This window comes from Vicugna pacos, chromosome 14, assembly GCF_048564905.1.
Source record: "Vicugna pacos chromosome 14, VicPac4, whole genome shotgun sequence".
In the NCBI taxonomy this organism is placed as follows: Eukaryota; Metazoa; Chordata; class Mammalia; order Artiodactyla; family Camelidae; genus Vicugna; species Vicugna pacos.
The window spans coordinates 45,336,257-45,350,593 of NC_133000.1; positions in this window are offsets into that span (position 1 = coordinate 45,336,257).

Sequence of the window (14,337 nt, forward strand, 5' to 3'; positions counted from 1 at the left end):
TATTTTAGTGGGAGGAGGGAGGTAATTAGGTTTATTTATTTATTTTAGAGGAGGTACTGGGGATTGAGCCTAGGACCTCAAACATGCTAAGCATGTGCTCTACCCTTCCCCCACCTGTCAATATTCTCTATCGAGCTTCTAGCACAGAACCTAGGGTACAGTAGTTGTACCCCATATGTTTTATGAATTGAAGGAAGAGATTTTCATTTCGTATAAAATTAATCATGGTTCCATCGTCACCAGGCCATTAGATATTAATTCAACACTTGTTTAGTTGGAAGATGGATAGTACAAAGAAGGAAAAAAAGTACTCTTCTCAGTTTCCTAATGATGTCCCTTTAAACTGTTGCTTGGTGGATACACTCATAAAGACGCTAAGTGAAGTCTAGGAGTCTTAACGGGCAGTTATAAAACCATCTTTCTTCTCTTTTACCACTGCTTTCTCTGTGTTGACTCATTCTCAGGTGTAATCTCCCTGCCCAGGGGCAAAGCTGGCCCCAGGTGGCTTACATGGTCTGTACAGGGTAACGACATGAGCAACCCCTCCTAGCCCCGATGGGCACCACTGGGGTCACACATCCATCCCAGAGTCCCTTGTGCAGCCACGAAAGTGTGGAACTTTGGCCACTGAGGAGATGCTCCCACGGTGTGGGAGAGGAAAGAGTCTCACAAAAAGGAAGAGTGTTACCAGCAAAATGGGGAAGAGGGTGTTCAGTGGGTAGACAAAACCTGAGCTCCCATGGTTCTCTGTCAAACAAATACTGTACATCCTAGAAAATCATCACCATTGGCCCTGATCAGGCATCCAGATTTTACTCGATTGGGGTAGAGGATGAACTCTAAACATCTGCTCCATTTCAGGTATTGACTCTTTACACAAAATACTTGTACCAAGGTCTAAAGGTACAAGAATGAACAGGACAGACAATGGTCCTTGCCCTGATGGGACTTACAGTCCAAGCAAAGAAGCAAATACAATCATTAACACTTGTAAGAAAGGCGACCAGGAAGACAAACTTGGAGGTCTCCATGGAGTAACTCTCTCTCTCTTCATCTTTCTAAGCGTCATCTAATATAAGGAGGCCTCCCCTGACTCTCCTACTTAAAATTACAATCTTTTCCAGCCTTTTTCCTCATAGCTTCTCTGATCTACATTTTTATACAGTACTTCTTGACTCTGTCCAGAGTTATTTTCCTTGTCCAAGCAACCTTCACTTCTCACCTGAATTACATTTACTCGTTTTTTCTTCACCTGCCCATGTCCCTCCCAATCCTGTCCCCACACAGCAGCTCTAGTGCTCAGCTCAGAAGTCATTCTTCTACAGAAGCCTGGAATGGCTTCCCACTGTCTCCGAGACAAAACCCTAAGTCTTCTTGAACCTGCCAAGACCCTGATCATCTGCTTCTTCTGCTCTTCTTGCTCCCAAAAGCCTCTCTCTTGCTCAGTCCTCCACGGCCACACTGACCTGGGTGTAATGTCTAGAATGCACCAAGCTGCTCCTTCTAGAGCCTTTCCTCAGGTTCCTCCCCTGCCCCCTGCACACCAGGTTACTGCCTCTTCATGTTTCTGGTTAGTCTAGATGTCACTCTGGCACAAAGCTCTTCCCTGCTCATCCCCAACCTGTGACCCCGGTGACATGCTCACACTGTACCTTGTACTTTTCTTCAATAACATTAGCTGCATACTTGGATAACTATTTTTGAATGTCTCTTTGTCTCAAGACTGTGATCCCCATGAGGACTGGGATGATATCTGTCTTATTCACTGACTACTCAGAACCTGACTGTAGGAGATTAATACGTGTTTACCGGCTGATGTAATGAATTAAATAGACCAGCCGAATCAAAACACAATTAGACTTGCCTTTTAGTTAATTCATCATTCATTTATAGATCTTTTATAATCACACCCATTCTCTCTCATTCTTTCTGCTCTTTTGCTTTAACAACATTATTTTCAATTTTACTATACTTTTTCAGCCTCCCCTAGTAGCCTTTCTTCATCCATTTGCTTTCACGATGATAATGTAATATCCTATGTTAGGTGTTCTCAGGGCCACCTCTGTCCACAAGAAGTGATGGTGCTGTCACTTCTGCTTCCTTTCTGCTTTGGCGGCAGGGTTATTCACTGGTCTGGACCATTTCCTCTACATACATATGATTGCACGGCTCCTATTCCAGAAGAGACCGATGGTTTTTCTTTTATTTTGTTTTTTAATTGAAGTATAGTAGACTTACAATGTTGTGTTAGTTTCTGGTGTACAGCATAGTGATTTGGTTATACACGTATATCTATTTCTTTTCATATTCTTTTTCATTATAGGCCATTACAAGGTATTGAATATAATTCCTTATGCTATACAGTAGGTCTTTGTCATTTATCTATTTTATATATAGTAGTTAGTATCCACAGATCCTGAACTCCCAATTTATCCTTGCCTACTCCCTTTCCTCCCTGGTAACCACCAGTTTGTTTTCTATGTCTGTGAGTCTGTTTCTATTTTGTAAATAAGTTCATTTGTGTCTTTTTTTTTTTTTTAAGATTCCACATATAAGTGATAGCACATGGTATTTTTCTTTCTTTTTCTGGCTTACTTCACTTAGTATGACAAACTCCAGGTCCATCCATGTTGCTGAAAATGGTATTATTTTATTCTTTTTATGGCTGAGTAGTATTCCATTGTATATATTGACCACATCTTTACTCATTCGTCAATGGACATTTAGGTTTCTTCCATATCTTGGCTATTGTAAATAGTGCTGCTATGAACACTGAGGTGCATGTACCTTTTCAAATTAGAGTTTCCTCTGTATATATACCCAGGAGTGAGATTTCTGGATCATACAGCAAGTCTAGTTTAGGTTTTTTAAGGAATCTCCATACTGTTTTCCATAATAGCTGCACAAGTCTACATTTCCACCAGCTGTGTAGGAGGGTCCCCTTTTCTCCACACCTTCTCTAGCATTTATCATTTGTAGACTTTTGAATGGTGGCCATTCTGAACAGTGTCAGTGGATGGCTTTTCAATGGTAAAGAAAGTAGTGCCCTCTGAAATTCTTGGTTTTTAATAAATAGCTCCCCATCCCTGCAATTAAGGGAGAACCTTGACAGTGGAAGACATTGTGTAACTGCAGGACCACTCACTGGAATGACTTAGGAAATGGTGTCTTTGAGAGGGTGTGAGACCTTCTTTAATGAAAAAACCAGGCCAGGGGGGAAGGTGAGTGCCATGTAGCACAATAAGGCTAGGGTTATACTTCTCAAGGAGAAAATCAAAGTCATTTTCAGCAGGTGGAATGAGTGTTCCTCACGGAGGTGAGGTTGGAAGTGCTTTAGCCTTAGCAGCACTGTTGCACGGGTGGCAAACTCACCAGCCTCCTTCCCCTTCAGTGGGACTGGGATCTGCATGTTCCCCTCAGAAGGGTCAGTAGGATGTCCACTGATACTCGGCTGAGATAGAGGAATTGGCTAACCAAGATGGGACTAGGACTGTGGAGAGGGTGACATGTCCTCCATCGGGCTGGGAGGGCTGACAGAGGGGACTGTGGGGGGATGCAGAGAAGCTGGACAAGGAGCTGGCCTTGTGTGGCTTAGTTGAATTAGTTACATGAGACTCAGCCATCAACGGGAGACTCAGCTTCACAACCACCCCACCCAGCATGGGATGAGGCCCCATAACACAGTTGTACGTGACTCTCCCTTTATCCACAGAGCATGGTTGAACGTGAACCTGTGTGTCAGAAAGGGCCAGCCCTGATTTCCAGTGGAGGGTTTCTTAATACAACCATAGTTGAGGTGAATCGTAGCTTTCCTTGGCTTCTCTTTTCTTCAGGTGTAATTTTCATCCTCTTGTTTCTGAGCTGATTTCATCATTTTAATCTATTTTTCAGAATTAACTCAAATTTCTTTTTTTTTACATTTTTTATTGATTCATAATCATTTTACAGTGTTGTGTCAAATTCCAGTGTTCAGCACAATTTTTCAGTCATTCATGGACATATACACACTCATTGTCACATTTTTTTCTCTGTGATTTATCATAACATTTTGTGTATATTTCCCTGTGCTATACAGTGTAATCTTGTTTATCTATTCTACAATTTTGAAATCCCAGTCTATCCCTTCCCACCCTCTACCCCCCCCCCCCCGGTAACCACAAGTCTGTATTCTCTGTCCATGAGTCTATTTCTGTCCTGTATTTATGCTTTGTTTTTGTTTGTTTGTTTGTTTTTGTTTTTTAGATTCCACATATGAGCGATCTCATATGGTATTTTTCTTTCTCTTTCTGGCTTACTTCACTTAGAATGACATTCTCTAGGAGCATCCATGTTGCTGCAAATGGCATTATGTTGTCGGTTTTTATGGCTGAGTAGTATTCCATTGTATAAATATATCACATCTTCTTTATCCAGTCACCTGTTGATGGACATTTAGGCTGTTTCCATGTTTTGGCTATTGTAAATAGTGCTGCTATGAACATTGGAGTGCAGGTGTCATCCTGAAGTAGATAATTTTCATCCTCTTGTTTCTGAGCTGATTTCATCATTTTAATCTATTTTTCAGAATTAACTCAAATTTCTTAAAAATTTCAAGTGAGTTTTTGTTATATTTTATATTTTATGCCAGGTTTCTATATTGTATGCACACACGTCACAAACAACAAAACCAACATAGCTGACTGTGAGCCGTTGGACCCGTTCTTTCTCAGAAGGAAGGCATGTAGGTTGGGCTCCCTGGAGATCAGTGGGTAACTCTTCTGTTTTTGCAGCTCCGTTGTCACATTTGAATTTTTGAATGGAAGTGTCTGTGAGAAGGTGGTTAGAGAAAGAAACCCTTAAAGTGATTAAATGTTTCAATGAAAATGTTTTTACTCTAGGATCTGAAAAAATGAAGAAAGGACAGTTAAATGGAGTTCACAGTTTAGGAGAAAAAAACAGGCTAGAATTATGACCAGAAGGGGCCTTATGTAAGTTGTTTTTTGCTTATTTACTGTGGGGAGTAAATGATGATTTTAAAATCTCTTTGATGTAAGTGACTTTTATTTAGCTAAAAGTATTGCACATCTTATTTCTATATTTGAGCACATGTTTAAAACTTGATTTGTGGTAAAAAAAAAAGCATTTCCTCTGGTGTTATTTGACATGATGGTCTTTGGACAAAAAAGTGACATTTTGTATTTTAGTCCATTGGAGGACTGAGAATGTTGGCTAACTCTCCTTATTTGGAGAACAGGAAGTGGTCTAGCATTAAGATCCAAAAGAATCAAATTTGTTTGATGTTACCAGTAGTGACCTGCCTTGATGTGGCTTCTTCAGATGTAACTGAAACTAAAAATTATGACATCCAAAAGTGGTGGGAGAGTTTGAGGAACATTAGTCAGAACTTGTTACCTGAAATTTCAGCCTCTGAAGTCACTGTTCCCAAGGTAAATGTATGATCTTACAGAATCTCTGCAATTATGATTACCTGAGAAAAAGGTTTTCCCAGAAGACCAAGAATTAATTAAAACAACATTTTGAGGATGCCTTCTAAGCTGTTCAAATTTCTTTGCTTGATCTCTGTAGCCACTGCACCTCATTTCTAGTCTTTCTACTTCTTGACTGAATAAAAGTAACACAATTTATGTTTTCTTGATGCCTGCATCAGCATTGTCTGATGTTTGTTAAGTCCTCAACTCCACACTGACCAGTAGAACCCAAACTTCAGAAGCTGTATTTTTTAAAATTAATTTATTTTTATTGAAGTATAGTTGGTTTACAATGTTATGTTAGTTTCTAGTGTAAAGCAAAGTGATTCAGTAGAAAAAAATATATGTTCTTTTTCAGATTCTTTTCCATTATAGGTTATTACAAGGTATTGAATATAGTTCCTGTACTATGCAGTAGGACTTTGTTGTTTATCTATTTTATATACAGTAGTGTGTATCTGTTAATCCCAAGTTCCTAATTTATCCACCCCGACTCCTTTCCCCTTTTTCTATGTCTGTGAGTCTATTTCTGGTTTGTAAATAAGTTCATTGTATCATTGGTTTTTTAGATTCCACATATAAGTGATATAATATGATATTTGTCTCTCTCTGTCTGATTTACTTCAGTTAATATGATAATCTCTAGGTCCATCCATGTTGCTGCAAATGGCAATATATCATTCTTTTTTATGACTGAGTACTAGTCCATGATATATATCACAACTGCTTTATCCATTCATCTGGGAAGCTGTATTTTGAACAAGCTCCCTAAGTGATTCTTTGGCATCCCAAAATTTAGGAGCCACTGGTCTGTCATATGGAAACCAATAGCCACACACACAATGAATGCTTTAGTTGATACTGATGTTATCATCTTATTAATGAAAACCAAAGCCAATTATTTAAGACACTGTTACTGCCTGTTTCTGCTTATTTAAATAATTCCTTATAAAGAATATGACACCTCAGAATAAAAGGGAAAAAATACTGATTTTAGATTCCTCTCTTCTTGAGCTTAGAATATTCTGGACCAGTAGTTCTCAAACTTAGCAATGCATCAGAATTACCCAGAGATTCTGACTCTATTAAAACACAGATTGCTGGCCCTTGTCTGCAGTTTCTGATTCTGTAGGTCTAGGTTGGGCCCTGGGAGTTTACAGTTCTTAGAAGTTCCCATGTGTAGTTGTACTAATGTCTGCTAGGACTGCCGCAACAAAATGCCACAGACTGGGCAGCTTAAATAAAAGAGATCTATTTTCTCACAGTTCAGGGGGCTGGATGTCTGAGGTCAAGGTGCTGTTAGGGTTGATTTCTCTGAGGCTCTCTCCGTGGCTTGTGAATGGCTGCCCTCTTGCTGCCTCTTCATATAGCTTTTCCTGTGTGTGTGCACATCCCTGGTGTCTCTTTGTAGGTCCAAACGTCCTCTTCTTAGAAGGACATCAGTCCGATTGGATTAGGGCCCACCGTACTGGCCTCATTTTAACTTAATCATCTCTTTAAAGACTCTCCAAATACAGTCACATTCTGAGATGCTGGAAATTAGAGCTTCGACATAGGAATTTTGGGGAGACACAATTCAGCCCATAACACATATAATGCTGAGGCTATAGGTCCAGGGACCACACTTTGAGAACCACTCTCTGAACTTGACTGGTAAGATTGAAAAATGACTTTTGAGATGACGTTTCCCCATTAGGTTAGACAGTTGGCTTTCTACCCTTTCTAGCAACTGACTTTCTCTGATGATCTTTTCTATTTCTGTTTTAATTACTATCCTTGGCAGATAATTTTCCAGTTGGCAGTCCATCTCTCCCTGTCTTCAGTGACTTCAAGTCCATGTCAGATACTGTCACTCATGCTATGCAGCCCAGGCCCTGGGTGCAGAAACTGTCTGTAACCATACAGGCTAGTCATGTTTTATCAAAACCAGACTGAACTGGCTAGATCCAAGATGGTGGGCAAAGTAGGCGAACGGTCGCTGCTTTTCTCATTGTATGCCCATTATGATATATTCCTGCACTAAGATCTCCTCCCCACGGGAGCCATGACCTGAAGGTCCTGACCATACAAGGACAGAAAGAAGGCATGGATCCAATTCCTAAAATTCTCCACTTTTTTTCCAAGAAATGAGATGATGTCAGACTCCACCCCATTCTTCCCCTCTGAATTTTCGCTATAAGAGCTTTCCTTGATCTTCTCAGGGAGAAGGTACCTGTAGAGCTTCTCCATTCTCTGTGACCATTGAATAGAAGCCTGTCTGGCTTGCACCAAACTCAGTTTTGTTAATGGCAGCGTGAATCTGAATGGGAAGGAACTCTCTAACTGAGCTGGCAGGGCTTTGGTTCAGCTAGGGCCCCAACAGGGGAGCCTCACATCTAATTTGGTAACAAGACCAACGTGGCTGTCTTGCCAGCAATGGATGCTTATGTACTCGGATCAGAGCTTATCTGGGTTGTTATAGTTCTGCTCTTCCTCTTGCAACCTGTGTTTCCATTCCTGCCATCACCACTGACTAGACACTTAAATGGGACCATGGGGTCATACCTGACATTTTTCTTTGTTCTGCTCCCTGTGCCTCGTCACCAAATTGAGCAGCATCCACCTTTGCATTTCTTTGTCCCCATCACTTCTTTTATTTCCCTTGCATCCAGCTTTTTTTAGGTTTCATTAATTCTTCTTGAATATTGCAATAGCCTTCTAGCCAAAATCCCTTCTTCCAGCCTTTCTCGTCTTTAATGAATCTATCTAAATCTATCTACTCTTGCTAGAGTAATCTTCCTAAAGCCTAATTCTAATCAAAAACATTGAGTGTTTTCCCACCTTCTGTTCAATAGGCAACATGCCTACCCAAATAAAATTCAGGGTTCTGGTGCAAAAGAAGGGGTGAGTAGGAAATGATCAGTCTATGTCAGTCTGTTTCACTGACTCTCCATATATGCATGCACACCTTTCCTCTAATACATGGGACCTTTCCCCAGTGGAGACACCCTGAAATGCAATGTAGTCATAGCCTCCAGCTTAAGATTAAGGATCTCTGCCTGTGTAGTCAGCTCCCTCAGATGCCAGGGGGATCGTCATGGTCTGGCAAAGAGTTACTGCCCATCCATTACACCCAATATTCAACAGCTGAGTAGAAACATAATGACTACAATATAACCTCCATGCAGAAAAGGGGAAAAATCAAAGACTCTGGACCATAGCGATTTTTAAATCATGTTGGGCGAGAAGAGTGAAGACTTCGGCCCAGACAATGGAGTGATTTCCATGGTTATTATCCTCAATGCCCTGTGGCTTTGGTCCTCTGGGATGCTCTTCCTGGTCCACCCTTCTATATGGTCTTTCCAAGGTGGGCATTAAAGAGTAGACTTTTCCTGGGGGTATACATTCCTATTCCTCCTCTTTTTTGGACTAAATTTGAGGACTCAGGAACTGTTTAGAGATTGGACTATCATGATACTGCTAGCTAGGCTAGGGTTTCATGGGCAAGAAAATTCTTCAAAAACTTGAGGGGGCTTCCAATTTAATTGCTGCTATTTTGTTCCTTGAGTGAGTAACCAGAATTAGAGACTTTGCCTTGATAAGGTTTTTGAGTGTAAAGACTGCTTATTACATATGACCCTCTGTGCTTTGCCAACTCCTCCTCCAAATTAAGTTGAAATTATTTGAAAAAATAGGGTTTTTTTTTTTCTGATTAACTGCTTCCATGCTTGATGGAAAACTCCTAAAGGAAATGCCTGAAAAAGGCAAAAGTCCATGGGCTTATCCCCTATGAAGACTGCTTTAGCTCCTGCCTCTGATCATGGCTTGCAATAGTTTCACTTTGAAATAAGAAGCAGTCAGCTTTTTCATTCTAAAAAGTTTCCAAATCTGACTCTGTTAACTTAGTCTGTCGGCTGTTGGCTCTTAACAAAGCTGTGTTCCCTCCCACCCTGCTGGCTGATTGGCTAGCTCCAATCTGGGCTCATCTCTTTTGTAGATTTTTTTTTTTTTTTTTTGGTGCAGCCACTATGGAAAACAATGTGGAGATTCCTCTTTTGTAGAATATTGTTGACAGTGTCAAGAATTAGCCAACACACATCAACAGTCTAAAAATTTCTTACCATTTTCATTAATGTCATAGCCCTTTGTCTGCACCTTCCCAGGCTCTGCTAGCCACTGTTTTACCAGGATTGCTAACTCTCCAGTCAGTCTGCTAGCCACTGTTTTACCAGGATTGCTAACTCTCCAGTCAGCAATAGTTTTGTCGTTGTTATGTCACTCAATCATATCCTTTAAACTAATCCTATGTTTTAGCAAATGCAGCAGTCCCCTTTTGGTATCAAAATCTATGTTAGTTAGAATTCAGTTTGGGTGCATGTGTCAGTGGCTAAAGTGATGTGTAAGTTTGTTTCTCTCCCTTGTAAAAGAGTTTTGAAGGAGGCCATCTAGAGCTGATATAAAAGCTTTGCAGTATCATTAGTATTTCAGATCTTTTAGCTTCCTGTTCACCTGCCCAGAGTGAGGGCATTGACTGTGTGGTTCAAGATGGCTGCTGAAGTTCCAGACATCACATCCATTTTCCATATACAAAGATATAGGAAGAGGGGGAAGAGTGTACCCTTCCACTTCCCTTGAGATTTTCTGAGCATTCTATACTACATTATAACTGAACCATCAAGAGCTTCGAGAGAGGCTGGGAAATATATCTTATCTTTTAGCTGGGTAGATATATCTAGCTGTTTATCAAAGTCCTGTTACAAAAGTGAAAGCAAGGTGGATATGGGGGTAGAAACTAACAGCCTCTGTCACAGAAACATGTTTAAGTAATTATAAATCAAGGTAAACAGTTTTGTATGCCTTAACGAAGCTTCAGGTAGGTTTCAGTGGGAATTCAGCAGGGCAGAGGTAGCCTCCAGCTGGATGGACCATGGAAGGCTTTCAAAAGGAGGCAGTACAAATTCATTCTTTGAGTAGGAGGGGAGTAGGACATTTAAGCAGGAGAGTCTGGGGCATGAGGGCAGAAATTTTGTGCCCTTGGTGCCTGGCTGACCTACCCCCCTCCCCCCGCCCCGTCCCAACCTTGGACTAGAATAGAAAGTACATTAAGGAGGCAGGTGGCAAATAAGGGTGGGATGTCGGCCTTACCAATTTCAAGTAAAGAAATGAAGTCTTCTCCCACACATATCAAGAAGAAAGCCTTGCATCACCAGCCAGCTCCACAGGACAGTCTGGCAATCCTTCAACCGAAGGAAGGATTTTGCTGTTAATTAGCAGAGTAATTTCTTGTGAACCATACGCCAAAGACAAATTACATTCATCTTGCTGTGGATATTCTGAGATTCTGAGTAGTGTTTTACTCATTGCATGATTAGCCCTACATCAGATCTTGAGTGAGGAAACATTCAGGACATCTGCCACGATGCTAATATAGCCGACACCTGCTGTAAAGCCACACAGAACGAGGATGGGGTAAGTGTGTGCAGGGAGCAACACTTCTCTCTGTGTGGCGTGTGGGCTGCAGAGCGCATGCTCACACGTGTCTGCGGGAGGGAGCATTTCTGGGTTTGCCTTGTAACACTGGCGGGAAGGGGCGGGGCTCAGGCGGAGTGTCATGCGCTTAGTTACTCTAGTCCGAGAGTAGCTTGGTTCACATGCACTGAATATGAAGACAAATGGTTATGAAAGCCTTTACTTAGAAAGATGAGCTGGGAAATGCAAGAAGTTGGTTATACTGCATGGTTACACTATCGTGAAAGTAAATGCCACGTCACCTCTTTTCCTAATCTCTCTGATTAAGAAACTGGAGGTCTAGGTTTATAATTTTCATAACCACACGTTTTAGATCCTGATTCTCCTGCCAATAACAAAGATATTGGAAGCCTCATACATTAGTTGGTCTTCCTGTAACTCTCTGGTAGCAGGGTGGGGAGTTGAAAAGTGATGGATGCAATTTATAGAGGTACTTTCTAGATGCCAACCTCTTACCATTCATTATCTTATAAAACTCTTTGTTCTTCCCTCTAATTGTAGATGGAAGAAATAGAGGTTTATAGAGATATTAAGTTGTGTGTTCAGTGGTCATCTTGCTTATGTTGGAGAATGTTCTCAGATGGTAACTCGCTTCCTCTTGAGAAGAACATCTTTGGGCAACTTCAAGCGTTGGAAAGTTATTTTTTATGTTTAATCCAAAAGTTAATTCCTCATAACTTCTGCCTGCTGATTCTAATTCTATCCCTAAATACGCAAAAAAATAGCTATCATGTTTGCAGGGTTATTTTGTCTTCTGATTGAAAATTCAAATTCCTCATGTGGTCTGATTTCAGACTTCCTCCTTACTGGTCTTGCTGTTCTTTGAATATGTTCCCGTTTCTCTACAAACTTTAAAGAAGTGAACACAGTAATCCACCTGTGGCTTTCTAAATGCAGATTCAAAAGGAGACTGTCACCTCCCTCATTCCAGATATTATACTTCTATTAATGGAACCTAGAATTTCATTACATTTTTTAGGGTGTCAGGGAGGAGGCATTAATATTTTATCATTGATTTTCACTGAAGATGTTGCTGACAAAATCTGTAATTCATATTTTTTTCTTATATTTAATTTTGCTACAACTTGTTACCTCCATACTCTGTTTCTGCAGTTGGTTTTTTTTGTTTTTTTTTTTTGTTGTTTTTTTTTTTGATGTTGACACAGACCTTACACTTGTCACAGTTAAATAACATTTTATGAAATTCAGTCCATTTGATTTGGGTGCTTAAGATGTTTTTGAAGATTGATACTGGCATCAACATTACTTCTAACTTCCTTTCATCAGCTAATTTGGAAGCCTGCTGTCTACATTTTCTAAGCAAGTACAGCTAATAAACAGGGCAGAGGTTTGACCAGTGTCTGGTGCTCTCCTTCTAGTTAACATTGATCCATTTCAAGGAGAACAGTCCCTGGCACCTGCCCATTGGCAATCTGTCCTTCTCGGGCTCCTTTTGGTATGCAGATCCTTGTTTGTAATGTTTTCCCTTCAGCAGTGCCCTAAAGTCTTCCATCACTTAATATTTCAAGGTCTGCACATTTTCAAGGTCTAATTCAAAGCCCACCCGCTACATGATATCTGCTCTGACCCACTGTGATTTTCCCATCTCAGAATTCCCTTTGCATAGGCTGTTTATTATTATTATTTTGTTGTTTTTGAAGTATAATTGATTTACAGTATTAACTAGTTTTAAGTGTGCAGCAGAGTGATGCAGTATTTTTGCAGATTATACTCTATTACAGGTCATTATAAGATAATGGCTGTAATTCCCTGTTATACAGTATACAGTACATCCTTCTTGCTTCTCTGTTTTATACAGTTTGTTTCTGTTAATCCCATACACCTAATTTGTCCCTCCTGCCTAGCTCCTTTGCAGAGATTCTTAATTCCCAAGCCCCAATGAGTTTTCACCAATGTCAACTCCATCTTTACCTCCAATGTCATAATGGCAAGAACATGTTATTTTTAAGCCTCTACCATACGGCTACAGCAGCACCAGGCTGAGAGTGGTGTTCCATTGTCACTTTTTGGGGGACTGGGCAGGGGGATTAGGTTTATTTCTTTCTTTCTTAATGGAGGCACTGGGGATTGAACCCAGGACAGGACTTCATGCATGCTAAGCACATGCTCTACCACTGAACTATACATTCCCTGCCCCACCGGCCCACCATTGTCACTTGTTTTTTATTCATTAGGCTAGCAGTTCTCAATGGTGGATGGTTTTGTCTGCCTCCTTCTCCCTCCCCAGGGAACATTCAGCAATGTCTAGAGATTGTCCCAACTGGGGAAGTTGCTACTGGCATCTAGTCGGTTGAAGCCAGGGATGATGCTAACATCCTAAAATGTACTACAGAGCCCCCCCAACATCAAAAGATTTTCCAAAATATCAACAGTGCTGTTAATGAGCCCTGTATTAGACAATTCAAATGTGTTTTGATTGACTTTTTAAAGGGCCGCTCTATCTGCCTGAGAATAGGTACATTTCGGAGGCAGGGAGCATGTCTGGTGACCCTTCCTAGAATGATGAAATGCTGTGTCTGCAGTCCCGTTTGGACTTCAGGCCCGGGCAGTTAGTCCTGGTACATTTCTGAAGACGTGATCGTAGGGCATTAGTAGGTATCACTACAGATGTAAGGAAGCTGATTCCACAAGCTACCCCTAAAGGTTAGTTTTATTAGTTTCTGGCTATGCCCTGTGTAAATATCTAGGTTTTGGCCTCCTCCGTTTATTTCTATGTTAGAATGAGATAATAATCTCCTTTCTCCAGCTGTTTCATAAGGGTATTTTGAAGAGCAAGGCGATAATATAGCTGAAGAATTTTGAACTCTCTGGTGGGAAAATTACTATTAAAGCATTAGAATGGTTAGTAGTGGCAATCTGGGGTAGTGGAGGAACACAGTATTTTCTATTCAGTGTGTTACACTCCAAAGAAAAGAACTCACGAAGGCAAATGTGTTGCTCTGGTTCTGATGCCTATTTCTGTGGCCAGAGCTGATCCCCTCAACTATAAATATGCCTTCCAGCTATGTGACCTGGGGAGACCCTACCGGGGAGACTCTCCCCGACCCACGGAATGTGGCCAGGTCCAAAATAGTGGATGAGGAATAGGAAAATGTTTGCCAATCTTAGTGCTTTTAGTCTTTCTATAAATTGAAAGGTTGCTGGATGAAGAAAGTCATCTCTTGATGAACTCAGCTGGTTTCCACGTCCTCTCCCAGAGCTCTGAGGGACATTTCCACACACCCACAAGGAGTTAAAGACCCCTGAGCTGGGACAGGATGGCTGTTCTCAAGCGTGTGTCCCCCTGGCATGCAGTCTCTAGCCTCCATGACGCCTGCCTGCCTCACCTACTGTTTGTCTG